The following is a 12960-nucleotide window of genomic DNA, read 5'->3' as shown; positions in this document are numbered from 1 at the left end:
TAATTGTCGAAGGTATTACCGGACCTCAAGGTGCAAGCTGTGCCGGAAGGGAACCAAAAGGGCCACAGTACTGATGGGAAACCTGATATTGTAGTCCTGGCTAGCATCCTAGAGGATGAATCAGAGGACAGTCAAGTCATTGAGTACCTTGCCTGGGTAGTGACAAGAGCAGAGGTTGCTGACGAGGGAGACACTGGAGATGATACGACAGTGTCGACTTCACTGAGTGAAGAGACTGATGTGGAAGTGGCAGGGCTGTTTGGTGTAGGTTCAGCTCATGAAAATGAGGGCATGGAGAGGTCATAAGTGAAGATGACCCTGCCGGAGAAGAATGTAAAGAGAGGGGACCTGATTAGAGCCCAGCCTACTGAATTTGAGAGTCAAAAATTGGAGATAACTGTGCTGAACGGAGGTGAAGAAGAATGTGGACAGACTGAGGACGAGAGTAGAGTGACAAGTTTTCCACGGGAACAAAAGTGTAGGGATTATGAAGTTGAGTTGTGTCAGATGTCAGAAGTTGACACATTCCCACGTGGAGCGTGAAGAAAAGATAGTGAAGAGGAGTGATAGTCAAGAAGAGGAAGTGAGAGGAGACAGTTTGTGCGGAGAAGCTTTCTAGCACTCTACAAGAGGTAGAGCAACAAGTACGTTCGAGTTCGGTTGAGTGTAGTACAGTACTCGAGGAAGCCTTGAGAGAACGAAGAAGAGATGAATGGGAAGGATTGGTGTTGTGTAGTAGCATGAAACGGGAGAAGAATAAGATAATAATGCGAGCATGGAGGAGTAGAAGCAGTCTAAGGTTTGATCAAAGTTGAAGAAGATGAGGTTACAGACAAATAAGGAGATGCAAGAATGGATCGTCGATGAAGACGAGAGAGTAAAGTATGATGGCAACAGACTGAAGCATGAGGACGATGAACCGAAATATGAGGAAGACAGAGGAGGTACGAACAATAAATGTCTAACTCTTGACGTGTGAAATGCAAGAAGAATAAACGGTGGAAGGCAGCAGTAAGTTAGAGAGGGTTGATGGAGCATAGGTGTCCAATACGGACAGTCTAGCCAAGGCGCGGGAAAGAAAAGTTGGGTCACTTAGAAGAAGACGATGTTTCCGACGAGTGATGAACCAGGTGTTGCCAGGCGCAACGGGTTGAGCAGTATACATCGACGATATTGTGGTGTTTGCAGACTCCTGGAGAGAGAATGTAGAAAGACTATTGGATTTGTTCGGCCTATTGGAGAGGGCCAATATGACAATTACCTTGGCGAAAAATGAGTTTGTAAGAGCCCGACTGGAGTACCTAGGTTATGTGGTAGGGCAAGGTGAAGTTGCTCCAGTGAGGACGAAGGTTGAAGACATCGATAATTTCCTGGAACCCAAATGAAAGAAAGAGTTGCTGAGGTACTTAGGAATGTTTGGCTATTATAGGAAATTTTGCAAGAGTTTTTCTCACAGTAGCAACTCATATTACAAGTTTGTTGTTTACAAATAAGAAGTGGGAATGGAATGGAGTAGTACAAGAGGCGTTTGGGAAAACCAAGAGATTGTTGACTGAGGCGCCAGTGTTAGTCGCCGGATTTCGGAGACCATTTGAGTTATTTGTGTATGCCAGTGATATAGGGGCCGAAGCTGTACTGTCACAGCAGAAGCATGAAATTTATCGTCCCATGCCATACTTTTTGAAGAAGTTTGTCAAGCATCAGAGATCATACAGTACGGTCGAGGAGACATTGGCATTGGTCCTGGCATTAAAACATTTTGAGGTATACGTAAGTGGGGGAGGACACCCAGGGCACCAAGTTACTGTGTATACGGATCATAATTCCCTACTCTTTCTGAGTAAGATGAAGCATGCAAGTCAGAGGTTAACCAGGTGGTTCATGTTAATTCATGAATATAATCTGAAGTTAAGACATATAAGAGGATGAGATAATGTGGTGGCTGATGCTTTGTCACGAGCCTGGCCACTGAGAATGACTCTCAAAAAAGGGTAGATGAGTGTTATGACCCCATGTAGTCAGGTGGAACGAATCTACCCGGTGAGACTTATTCTGCTTTCCGGACACGAGATTAAGAGGTCAGAAGAAGAAAATATATAATAAATGTCAGTGAGTAATTTAACAATACGAGCAGAGAATGAGCGTCTGATACAAGTGACATGGAATCAGATGTCAACATTTTGGTGACGTGACATGACACTAGCAGGACGTTGTGACGTTATTTGAGTTAGAGCAGTCGTCAGAGATGGTTGGACTTTGTTGATCTGGAAGAAGGAAGAATATAGTTTCCTATTTTAGAGCTGAAGCGAAGGCTACTTCTTTTTAAGTGTGAGGAAGCTGCTGGGGACATCGTTCAACATTTCTCTGTTATTTGAATATATTAGAGGCGGCCTGGAAGCGAGTGTTTGGTCGAACCTGTGGAACTCTAACTGAGTGCTCCATCAGGAGGAAGGAAGTAAGCAGGCCTTTCTGTGTGGAGCCAGCTGGGCGACTCCGTGTACTCAAGTCAGGACTGGAGGAAGCTTTGTGAAGCAGTCCTAAAGCAAATTGGGTGGGCGACCTGAATGAGCACCATGTTAGGCGGCAGTGAGTGAGCGTCCCACGTCATAGATTTCTGCGGTAAGCTTGTTTAATCAGTTGTTAGACTACCTACCAGCGTTTGATCGTGTGGCCAGCAATCATAGTGAACATATGGTTATATAGAAAAGAGATTTTATTTAGCAAGTGAACTAAAATATGGAGTTAGAGTTAAGAGAACATGCTGGAGGGAGGAGTGATACATCCTCTTTCGATGGAGGTCAATGAGGACTGAGGAACGGACGCCCCCAGCGATACCCGGAGCGGAAACTCCCAACGGTGTTTCAAGACATGTTTCCAGCTTGGACTCGTCTAGGATGGCGGAGTACTCACCACAGTTGGACGGCGCGGTACGGCGTCGGAGGGCAAGATTTAATGCTGGGATATATGTTTATTACTTATGTTTTGCTTGGAAAACCTTTTCATTGGCATGGTAATGGAATTGCAGGTTTATGTGGGAAGACGTTAATGGAGGAATTTCGAAGCTGGAGAAGAAGTGTATTCTGAACTCTGAGGCAGAGCAGAGCTCTATAGTGGGTTTAATTTCAAGCAATGAAGGGGAACTACACGTTCCTTTGTGGAACCAGTGGAGGAACGTCGCTGATGTTGGAGAAGGGCTTTGTTGCGCGGAAGACTGGGAGAAATGCAGAAGTGCTTTTCCTTATTTTTGGAGGACCTAGATATAAACATTGGTATTGAGCCTCTAAGAACAGAACATTAATGTATGAGGGGAGTGCTTGAATGCTTATTGACATGTAAGATGCAGTATAAGGTGGGAGACTGATCTCTTCTTTTGTTGGGGGATACTTATGAAGATGTTCCAGGTATTTCAGCCACAAATAGAGTTTCATATACTTTTATGGTTGAACATACAGTATTGTTGTGCCAGGTATTTTAGCCCCAAGCAGTGAGGGGGTAGTAGGTTTTGAGCCAAGAGTTCTGCAGTCGCCTGATACAGATAATTGGTGAATCCAAGATATGATATTGGAGTGTGGAATCCTACTGGGTTGTAACAGCTTAAAGTGTTTTATGGTAATATTGAATATTATATATCTTTTATTATGTACGTTTCTATGTATTAAATGTTTTATATGTTAGCTGGTGTTTGCTCCAGCTAACCTCGTTTCCAAAACGAGGCCAGTTTTGGAGTCGCACCTCAAAATAGGTGATGCTAAACCCATCTCAAAGATCAAGATGCGTACCGGGTAATCTCCTAGATAAATTTCAAGAACTCCAGTGTCCTTTGCTGCTCGACCGACGGAAGTGGGAGTGTTGCTGCTCGGGGTCGGCTGTTGTTCTATCAGGGAGTGGTTGGGAACTCAGTCCGCCTGTATGCATGTAACAGTCTGGTGCATCAACCAGAGCTCCCTTTTGGGTTTAAATCCCCAACCAGATTTTTCTGATGAAAGAATATTGGAGGCCTGACCGGGATTGAATTGACACACCCATATAATGTCCAGGAGAGTGGACTAACACACCTATTTCAGCAGTAGGTAGCCCATGTGCCTGCAGGTAGATATTCTCCCTCTCTTGGGAAGACTCACGGGACAAGATGGAGAAGGGGCAAACATTTGTAGTCAGGGAAACCTGAAGTTTTGGAAGGTTGCACCAAAGTGCAATTATAGCTGATAGCAGAGAATTGTGGTGTTAAGGTGAAGTCATCTAAAGAGGCTGGAATGAAGGAGGAGATTGTTAGTCAGTTGAGAGTTAGGAGTGAAGCAGCAGAGCAAACATCACAAAAAGGAGCGAAGGTGAAAAGGATGACGATTGACAGTAGGAAGAGAGATCCTAAGAATCAAGTAGGATTAGAGGCAGTAGCAGGAGTAGCCGGAAAAAAAGCTTGGAAAGGTTCCAGCTAGAACTCCAGATGCAATATGAGGACGAAGAGAGGCGGTTCCAATTAGGGAAGTTGAAGTTAGAACTGCAGATGAAAAATGAAGCAAAAAAAAATAACTAGAATACGAGAATTGGAGTTGGAGCACGAGAAAGAAAAGGAGAAAACCAGAAGAAGAGAACTGGAGTTGGAACAAGAGAAAGAAAAAGAGAAAACTAAATTGGAAATAGAAAAAGAAAAAGATAAAATAAAACAAATGGAAATAGATGCCAATAGAGCTTTGGCAGAGCATAGGATTGAACGTGGGTGGCCAGAGAGCATCACGCACGTATCACACCCACCGGATAGTAAAGCTAGGGAAAAAAGATATTCCACTGTTCGTGCCTGAGGGATCAGAAAGCTTCTTTGAGCACTTTGAGAAGATAGCCAACATCAGAATGTGGCCGCAAAAGGAGTGGGCTCAGTTGGTACAGTTACGGTTGACCGGCACTGCCAGAGAGGCATATACCCAGTTGACTTTGGAGGAATGCCAAGATTACTGGACTGTGAAGAGCAGAGTATGGCGTTCTTTCCTGTTGACTCCTGAAGCTTACAGAAGGCGTTTCAGAGAGATGATGAAGGCTCCTGCAAGCACATTTTCTGAGACAACGAGAGACCTGGAAAGGCGTTGCCACAGGTGGATAGAAGCTATCGTTGTAGAGTCCTATGATAATTTGAAACAGTTGATGATTGCGGAGAAATTTCTAGAAATTATGCACCCTGAAAGGAAATTTAAGATCCTTGAGGCAGGAGTGAAGGATGTGAAAGATGCAGCCGATAGGGCAGATATGATTACGGAAGCCTATCGGAGTCTAAGGGAAAGCAGGATGAAGAGCGATGTGAGACGTAATTAGGGCAGACCTAATGGAGCATGGGGTGACAAAAGTGTCAGGAGCGAGGTAAATAAGTATGGCGGCCCTAAACCCCATAAAGGAAAGTTGGCGAGTTCGCTGGCCTGAGTTAAGCGAGAAACTGATTATGTACTCAGGAGTCCAGCCAGACCAAGCAGAGTGCAGATAGTGCGCCTGTGCAGAGAACCTCTAATGCCAGTAGACAGAGTCGAAGCCACTCAGGGGGATATGGAAGAAACGTCTCCCAAGTAAAATGCTATAAATGTAACGGATATGGTCACATGATTAAAGACTGTAGGCTGGGCAAGAGAATTGTGACCCTGACAATGTGTGACCCCCGAAACGCATGTGTTAATTTAATACAGAACAAACGGCAGAAAGTGAATTTGACGAACGAGAGGGATAGCTCGTTCATTAGTAAAGGTTTGGTTAGCATAGAAGGCGAACCTGAAACGGAAATAAGTATCCTCAGAGATACAGGAGCGAATCAGAGCCTGATTCTGAGAAGACTGATCGCAGATGATAGAATTTTAGTTAACAGTAGGAAAATAAAGATGCATAGGGTATTGTCTGAGAGTGACATGTCCATTTGTGCTGTCAGACTGAAGTCACACAATCGACATGATAATGGTCCTGGACGGACCGAAACGTCGTCGTCTCTTCACTTTCTAGTGTAGTTTGGTCAACATTTTTCAGTAACGTTATTGAGACTCCTCGTCTGCAGACTGAAGTCAGATTATTTGTCGGCGGAGGTAATGTTGGGAGAGTGTCCTGACACACCTGTTCAAGGGATACAAGTGATCCTGGGGTAATGACTTGTAATTGTCGAAGGTATTACCGGAACTCATAGTGCAAGTTGTGCCGGAAGGGAACCAGAAGGGCCACAGTACTGGTGGGAAACCTGATAGAGTAGTCCTGGCTAGCATCCTAGAGGATGAATCAGAGGACAGTGAAGTCATTGAATACCTTGCCTGGGTAGTGACAAGAGCAGAGGTTGCTGACGAGGGAGACACTGGAGATGATACGACAGTGTCGACTTCACTGAGTGAAGAGACTGATGTGGAAGTGGCAGGGATGTTTGGTGTAGGTTCAGCTCATGAAAATGAGGGCATGGAGAGGTCATAAGTGAAGATGACCCTGCCAGAAAGAATGTGAAGAGAGGGGACCTGATTAGAGCCCAGCCTACTGAATTCGAGAGTCAGAAAGTGGAGATAACTGTGCTGAAAAGAGGTGAAGAAGAATGTGGACAGACTGAGGACGAGAGTAGAGTGACAAGTTTTCCACGGGAACAAAAGTGTAGGGCTTGTGAAGTTGAGTTGTGTGAGATGTCAGAAGTTGACACATTTCACTGGGAGCGTGAAGAAAAGATAGTGAAGAGGAGTGATAGTCAAGAAGAGGAAGTGAGAGGAGACAGTTTGCGCGGAGAAGCTTACTAGCACTCTAGAAGAGGTAGAGCAACAAGTACGTTCGAGTTCGGTTGAGTGTAGTACAGTACTCGAGGAAGCCTTGAGGGAACGAAGAAGAGATGAATGGGAAGGATTGGTGTTGTGTAGTAGCATGAAACGGGAGAAGAATAAGATAATAATGCGAGCATGGAGGAGTAGAAGCAGTCTAAGGTTTGATCAAAGTTGAAGAAGATGAGGTTACAGACAAATAAGGAGATGCAAGAATGGATCGTCGATGAAGACGAGAGAGTAAAGTATGATGGCAACAGACTGAAGCATGTGGACGATGAACCGAAATATGAGGAAGACAGCGGAGGTACGAACAATAAATGTCTAACTCTTGACGTGTGAAATGCAAGAAGAATATACGGTGGAAGGCAGCAGTAAGTTAGAGAGGGTTGATGGAGCGTAGGTGTCCAATATGGACAGCCTAGCCAAGGCGCGGGAAAGAAAAGTTGGGTCACTTAGAAGAAGACGATGTTTCCGACGAGTGATGAACCAGGTGTTGCCAGGCGCAACGGGTTGAGCAGTATACATCGACGATATTGTGGTGTTTGCAGACTCCTGGAGAGAGAATGTAGAAAGACTATTGGATTTGTTCGGCCTATTGGAGAGGGCCAATATGACAATTACCTTGGCGAAAAATGGGTTTGTAAGAGCCCGACTGGAGTACCTAGGTTATGTGGTAGGGCAAGGTGAAGTTGCTCCAGTGAGGACGAAGGTTGAAGACATCGATAATTTCCTGGAACCCAAATGAAAGAAAGAGTTGCTGAAGTACTTCGGAATGTTTGGCTATTATAGGAAATTTTGCAAGAATTTCTCGCACAGTAGCAACTCCCATTACAAGTTTGTTGTTAACAAATAAGAAGTGGGAATGGAATGAAGTAGCACAAGAGGCGTTTGAGAAAACCAAGAGATTGTTGACTGAGGCGCCAGTGTCAGTCTCAGGTTGGCACCAGTGAGGCTCCAGTCTCAGGCTGGCACCAGTATGGCACCACTCTCAGGCTGGCCCCAGTGAGGCTCCACTCTTAGACTGGCACCAGTGAGGTCCCACTCTCAGGCTGGCACCAGTGAGGCCCCACTCTCAGGCTGGCACCAGTGAGGCTCCACTCTTAGACTGGCACCAGTGAGGTCCCACTCTCAGGCTGGCACCAGTAAGGCCCCACTCTCAGGCTGGCACCAGTGAGGCCCCACTCTCAGGCTGGCACCAGTATGGCACCACTCTCTGGCTGGCACTAGTGAGGCTCCACTCTTAAGCTGGCACCAGTGAAGTCCCACTCTCAGGCTGGCACCAGTGAGGCCCCACTCTCAGGCTGACACCAGTGAGGCCCCACTCTCAGGCTGGCACCAGTGAGGCACCACTAAGGCTGCCACCAGTGAGGCCCCACTCTCAGGCTGTCTCCAGTGAGGCCTCACTCTCAGGCTGGCAGCAGTGAGGCCTCACTCTCAGGCTGGCACCAGTGAGGCCCCACTCTCAGGCTGGCACCAGTGAGGCACCATTCTCAGGCTGGCACCAGTGTGGCACCACTCTCAGGCTGCCTCCAGTGAGACACCACTCTCACGCTGGCACCAGTGAGGCACCATTCTCAGGCTGGCACCAGTGTGGCACCACTTTCTGGCTGAAACCAGTGAGGCACCAATCTCAGGCTGCCTCCAGTGAGACACCACTCTCAGGCTAGCACCAGTGAGGGACCACTCTCAGGCTGCCTCCAGTGAGACACCACTCTCAGGCTGGCACCAGTGAGGCCCCACTCTCAGGCTGGCACCAGTGAGGCACCATTCTCAGGGTGGCACCAGTGTGGCACCACTTTCTGGCTGACACCAGTGGGGCCCCACTCTCAGGCTGCCTCCAGTGAGATACCACTCTCAGGCTGGCATCAGTGAGCCACCACTCTCAGGCTGGCACCAGTGAGGCCCCACTCTTAGGCTGGCACCAGTGAGGCACCACTCTCAGGCTGCCTCCAGTGAGACACCACTCTCAGGCTGGCACCAGTGAGGCACCACTCTCTGGCTGGCACCAGTGAGGCACCACTCTCAGGCCGGCACCAGTGAGGCACCACTCTCTGGCTGGCACCAGTGAGGCACCACCAGTGAGGCACCATTCTCTGGCTGGCACCAGTGAGGCCCCACTCTCGGGCTGGCACCAGTGAGGCTCCACTATCAGGCTGGCACCAGTGAGGCTCCACTATCAGGCTGGCACCAGTGAGGCTCCACTATCAGGCTGGCACCAGTGAGGCCCCACTCTCTGGCTGGCACCAGTGAGGCCCCACTCTCGGGCTGACACCAGAGAGGCTCCACTATCAGGCTGGCACCAGTGAGGCCCCACTCTCTGGCTGGCACCAGTGAGGCCCCACTCTCAGGCTGGCACCAGTGAGGCTCCACTATCAGGCCGGCACCAGTGAGGCTCCACTATCAGGCTGGCACCAGTGAGGCCCCACTCTCGGGCTGGCACCAGTGAGGCTCCACTCTCGGGCTGGCACCAGTGAGGCTCCACTATCAGGCCGGCACCAGTGAGACTCCACTATCAGGCTGGCACTAGTGAGGCTCCACTCTCGGGCTGGCACCAGTGAGGCTCCACTATCAGGCCGGCACCAGTGAGACTCCACTATCAGGCTGGCACTAGTGAGGCTCCACTCTCGGGCTGGCACCAGTGAGGCTCCACTATCAGGCTGGCATTAGTGAGGCTCCACTCTCTGGCTGGCACCAGTGAGGCTCCACTAACAGGCTGGCACTAGTGAGGCTCCACTCTCTGGCTGGCACCAGTGAGGCTCCACTATCAGGCTGGCACTAGTGAGGCTCCACTCTCGGGCTGGCACCAGTGAGGTCCCACTCTCAGGTTGGCACCAGTGAGGCTCCTCTCTTAGGCTGGCACCAGTGAGGCACCACTCTCAGGCTGGCACCAGTGAGGCTCCACTATCAGGCTGGCACTAGTGAGGTTCCACTCTCGGGTTGGCACCAGTGAGGTCCCACTCTCAGGTTGGCACCAGTGAGGCTCCTCTCTTAGGCTGGCACCAGTGAGGCACCACTCTCAGGCTGGCACCAGTGAGGCTCCACTCTTAGGCTGGCACCAGTGAGGTCCCACTCTCAGGTTGGCACCAGTGAGGCCCCACTCTCAGGCTGGCACCAGTATGGCACCACTCTCTGGCTGGCACTAGTGAGGCTCCACTCTTAAGCTGGCACCAGTGAGGCTCCACTATCAGGCTGGCACCACAGGGATCCTGATCGTGAAGGGGATATCTCCCTGCAAAGAATCCCTCGTCTCCTGTCTGAGGACGCACCGTGCGGCTTTGTGTTGGGTAAATTATAGACGCTGTATCTGCGGGCTGGGGGACACAGTGCGGCATTTAGACGCATACAAGAAGCCTTTTAGTGAGAGGGAATGTGTTATTTATGCCGCTGGATTCGCTAACACGGGCCAAGGAGACGGTGAGGCAGAGGGGAAGGAAAACTGGGTCTTGCTCCTTGGGGCTTGAAGGTTCACTGGTGTCCCTACGTCGCCTCTTACAGTCTCGCCAATATCATGCTATTTATCTCTCCCTTGCTCAGTAAATACGAAAGCAATAATGAATTCGAGTCCTGATTTTTATTTCTTGTTCTCTCAAGTTGCAAATTGGTTGTATTATGCTTCTTTATTTGCTTTCTGCTTTAAGTTCTTTACTAGTTTTCTAATGGCAACAGAAGTTGTTATTAGATATTGTAGTTCTATACTGAGATCTATTCTTAATCATTCAATTTCTTGGAAATCATGTCTCGGACCAAGTACTGGATCTGGCTAGAATGTCCAGTGCCATGCTCTCCCCCAGAACACGATCAGCCCAGAAATCGAACCCACTTTCGTTTGCAGTGAACTTAACAAAACATCAATATTTATGTTAGGAGCTGACTTCAAGAATATGAACATCGATTTCAGAGGGTGAAAAAAGGGCAACAATGTTGTTTATGGATTTGTATTATGATCTATTGGTTATATATTTAATTTATATTTTAAAAACTTCTAAAATTAATTTCTCCCGATTACATTTTTGTATTTAGGCAATAAGAGTTTGAGGTTGTCAGTTGAGTGTATTGGGGCAGCATGGAGTTTAAAGTCTGTTTTCAACTTTATTTCTCCTGTTGTTGCTGACAGCACCTTTACGTTATATCAGCAAAAAATAATCGAGATACCTCTCTGAAGATCGAGAAGCCATTGATGCGACTCTAACCTTACTTTTTGCCAAACTATTTTCTCATGTTCTAAATTTATGATATTGGCTCTTAACTTATGCAACTTGTAGAGTTAAGAGGATTAGAAACGCCTAGCACATAAGGGGCATGTCTATTACACATAAGGGGCATAACTGGCCGACCCCTCACAGTGTTCAAGAGAGAACTGGATAAGCATCTACAAAGGATACCTGATCAACCAGGCTGTGACTCATACGTCAGGCTGCGAGCAGCCGCGTCCAACAATCTGGTTGATCCGTCCGGCAACCAGGAGGCCTGGTCGACGACCGGGCCGCGGGGAAGCTAAGCCCCGGAAGCACCTCCAGGTAACTTCAAGGTAACCCTCAAGGTAAGATCTCCAGGATTGCGCTATCAACTCGGCGGGACCAAAGAGCCGAAGCTCAAACCCCTCCCATCCCCCCCCCCCACATATGTCAGGCCAATCCTGGAGTATGCAGCCCCAGCATGGAGTCCATATCTAGTCAAGGATAAGACTAAACTGGAAAAGGTTCAAAGGTTTGCCACCAGACTAGTACCCGAGCCGAGAGGTATGAGCTACGAGGAAAGACTACGGGAATTAAACCTCACTTCGCTGGAGGACAGAAGAGTTAGGGGGGACATGATCACCACATTCAAGATTCTGAAGGGAATTGATAGGGTAGATAAAGACAGTCTATTTAACACAAGGGGAACACGTACAAGGGGACACAGATGGAAACAGAGTGCCCAAATGAGTCAGAGATATTAGAAAGAACTTTTTTAGTGTCAGAGTGGTGGACAAATGGAATGCATTAGGAAGAGATGTGGTGGAGGCTGACTCCATACACAGTTTCAAGTGTAGATATGATAGAGCCCGATAGGTTCAGGAATCTGTACACCTGTTGATTGACGGTTGAGAGGCGGGACCAAAGAGCCAGAGCTCAATCCCGCAAACACAACTAGGTGAGTACACACACACACACAGGAGGGGATGAACCAGCCTTGCTTGATCTGATATTTACCCTAAATGAGTCGGATATAAGGGAAGTTAACTTGGAAGCCCTCTTGGGAATGAGTGATCATAGTGTATTGAGCTTTGAGTACCTGGTTGAGCTAGGAATTATCACCCCCAAAAAAGAACTGGGAAACAAAGGGCTGGCGTACCGAAAGGGAAACTATGAGGAGATGAATAAATTCCTATGGGATATACATTGGGACACAGAACTTGGAACCAAGTCCATACAAGACATGATGGACTATGTCACCCAAAAATGTCAGGAGGCTGTAAGCAGGTTTGTCCCAGCCCGACAGGAAAAAACAGAGAAGCAATGGAAGAATCCGTGTTTTAATAGGGAATGTATGAAAGCAAAGGAGCTGAACAAAAGGGCATGGAGGAACTTAGTTAATAACAGAACACCAGAAAGTAGAGAGAGATACCAGAGAACCAGGAACGAGTATGTTAGTGTGAGAAGAGCAGCTGAGAAAATGTATGAAAATGATATAGCTAATAAAACCAAGACCGAACCAAAGCTACTACACAGTCACAACAGGAGAAAGACAACAGTGAAGGAACAGGTGATGAAACTTAGGGTGGGCGAGGACAGGTAAACAGAGAATGACAAAGATGTGTGTGAAGAACTCAACAAAAGGTTCCAGGAGGTCTTTACAATAGAACAGGGAGAAGTCACGACGCTAGGAGAGGTGGCAGCAAACCAGGTGACCTTGGAAAGGTTCGAAATTACAAGAGATGAGGTCAAGAAGCACCTATTGGAGCTGGATGTGAGAAAAGCTGTTGGGCCGGACGGAATCTCACCATGGGTATTGAAAGAGTGTGCAGGAGCACTTTGCTTGCCACTCTCCATAGTGTATAGTAGGTCACTGGAAACGGGAGACCTACCAGAAATATGGAAGACTGCTAATGTAGTACCAATATACAAAAAGGGTGACAGACAAGAGGCACTGAACTACAGCCTAGTGTCCTTAACTTGTATACCATGCAAGGTGATGGAGAAGATTGTGAGAAAAAACCTAG

The sequence above is a fragment of the Procambarus clarkii genome, chromosome 30, assembly GCF_040958095.1.
Source record: "Procambarus clarkii isolate CNS0578487 chromosome 30, FALCON_Pclarkii_2.0, whole genome shotgun sequence".
In the NCBI taxonomy this organism is placed as follows: Eukaryota; Metazoa; Arthropoda; class Malacostraca; order Decapoda; family Cambaridae; genus Procambarus; species Procambarus clarkii.
The sequence above is the reverse complement of the archived record's forward strand: the minus strand, read 5'-3'. Positions refer to the sequence as shown.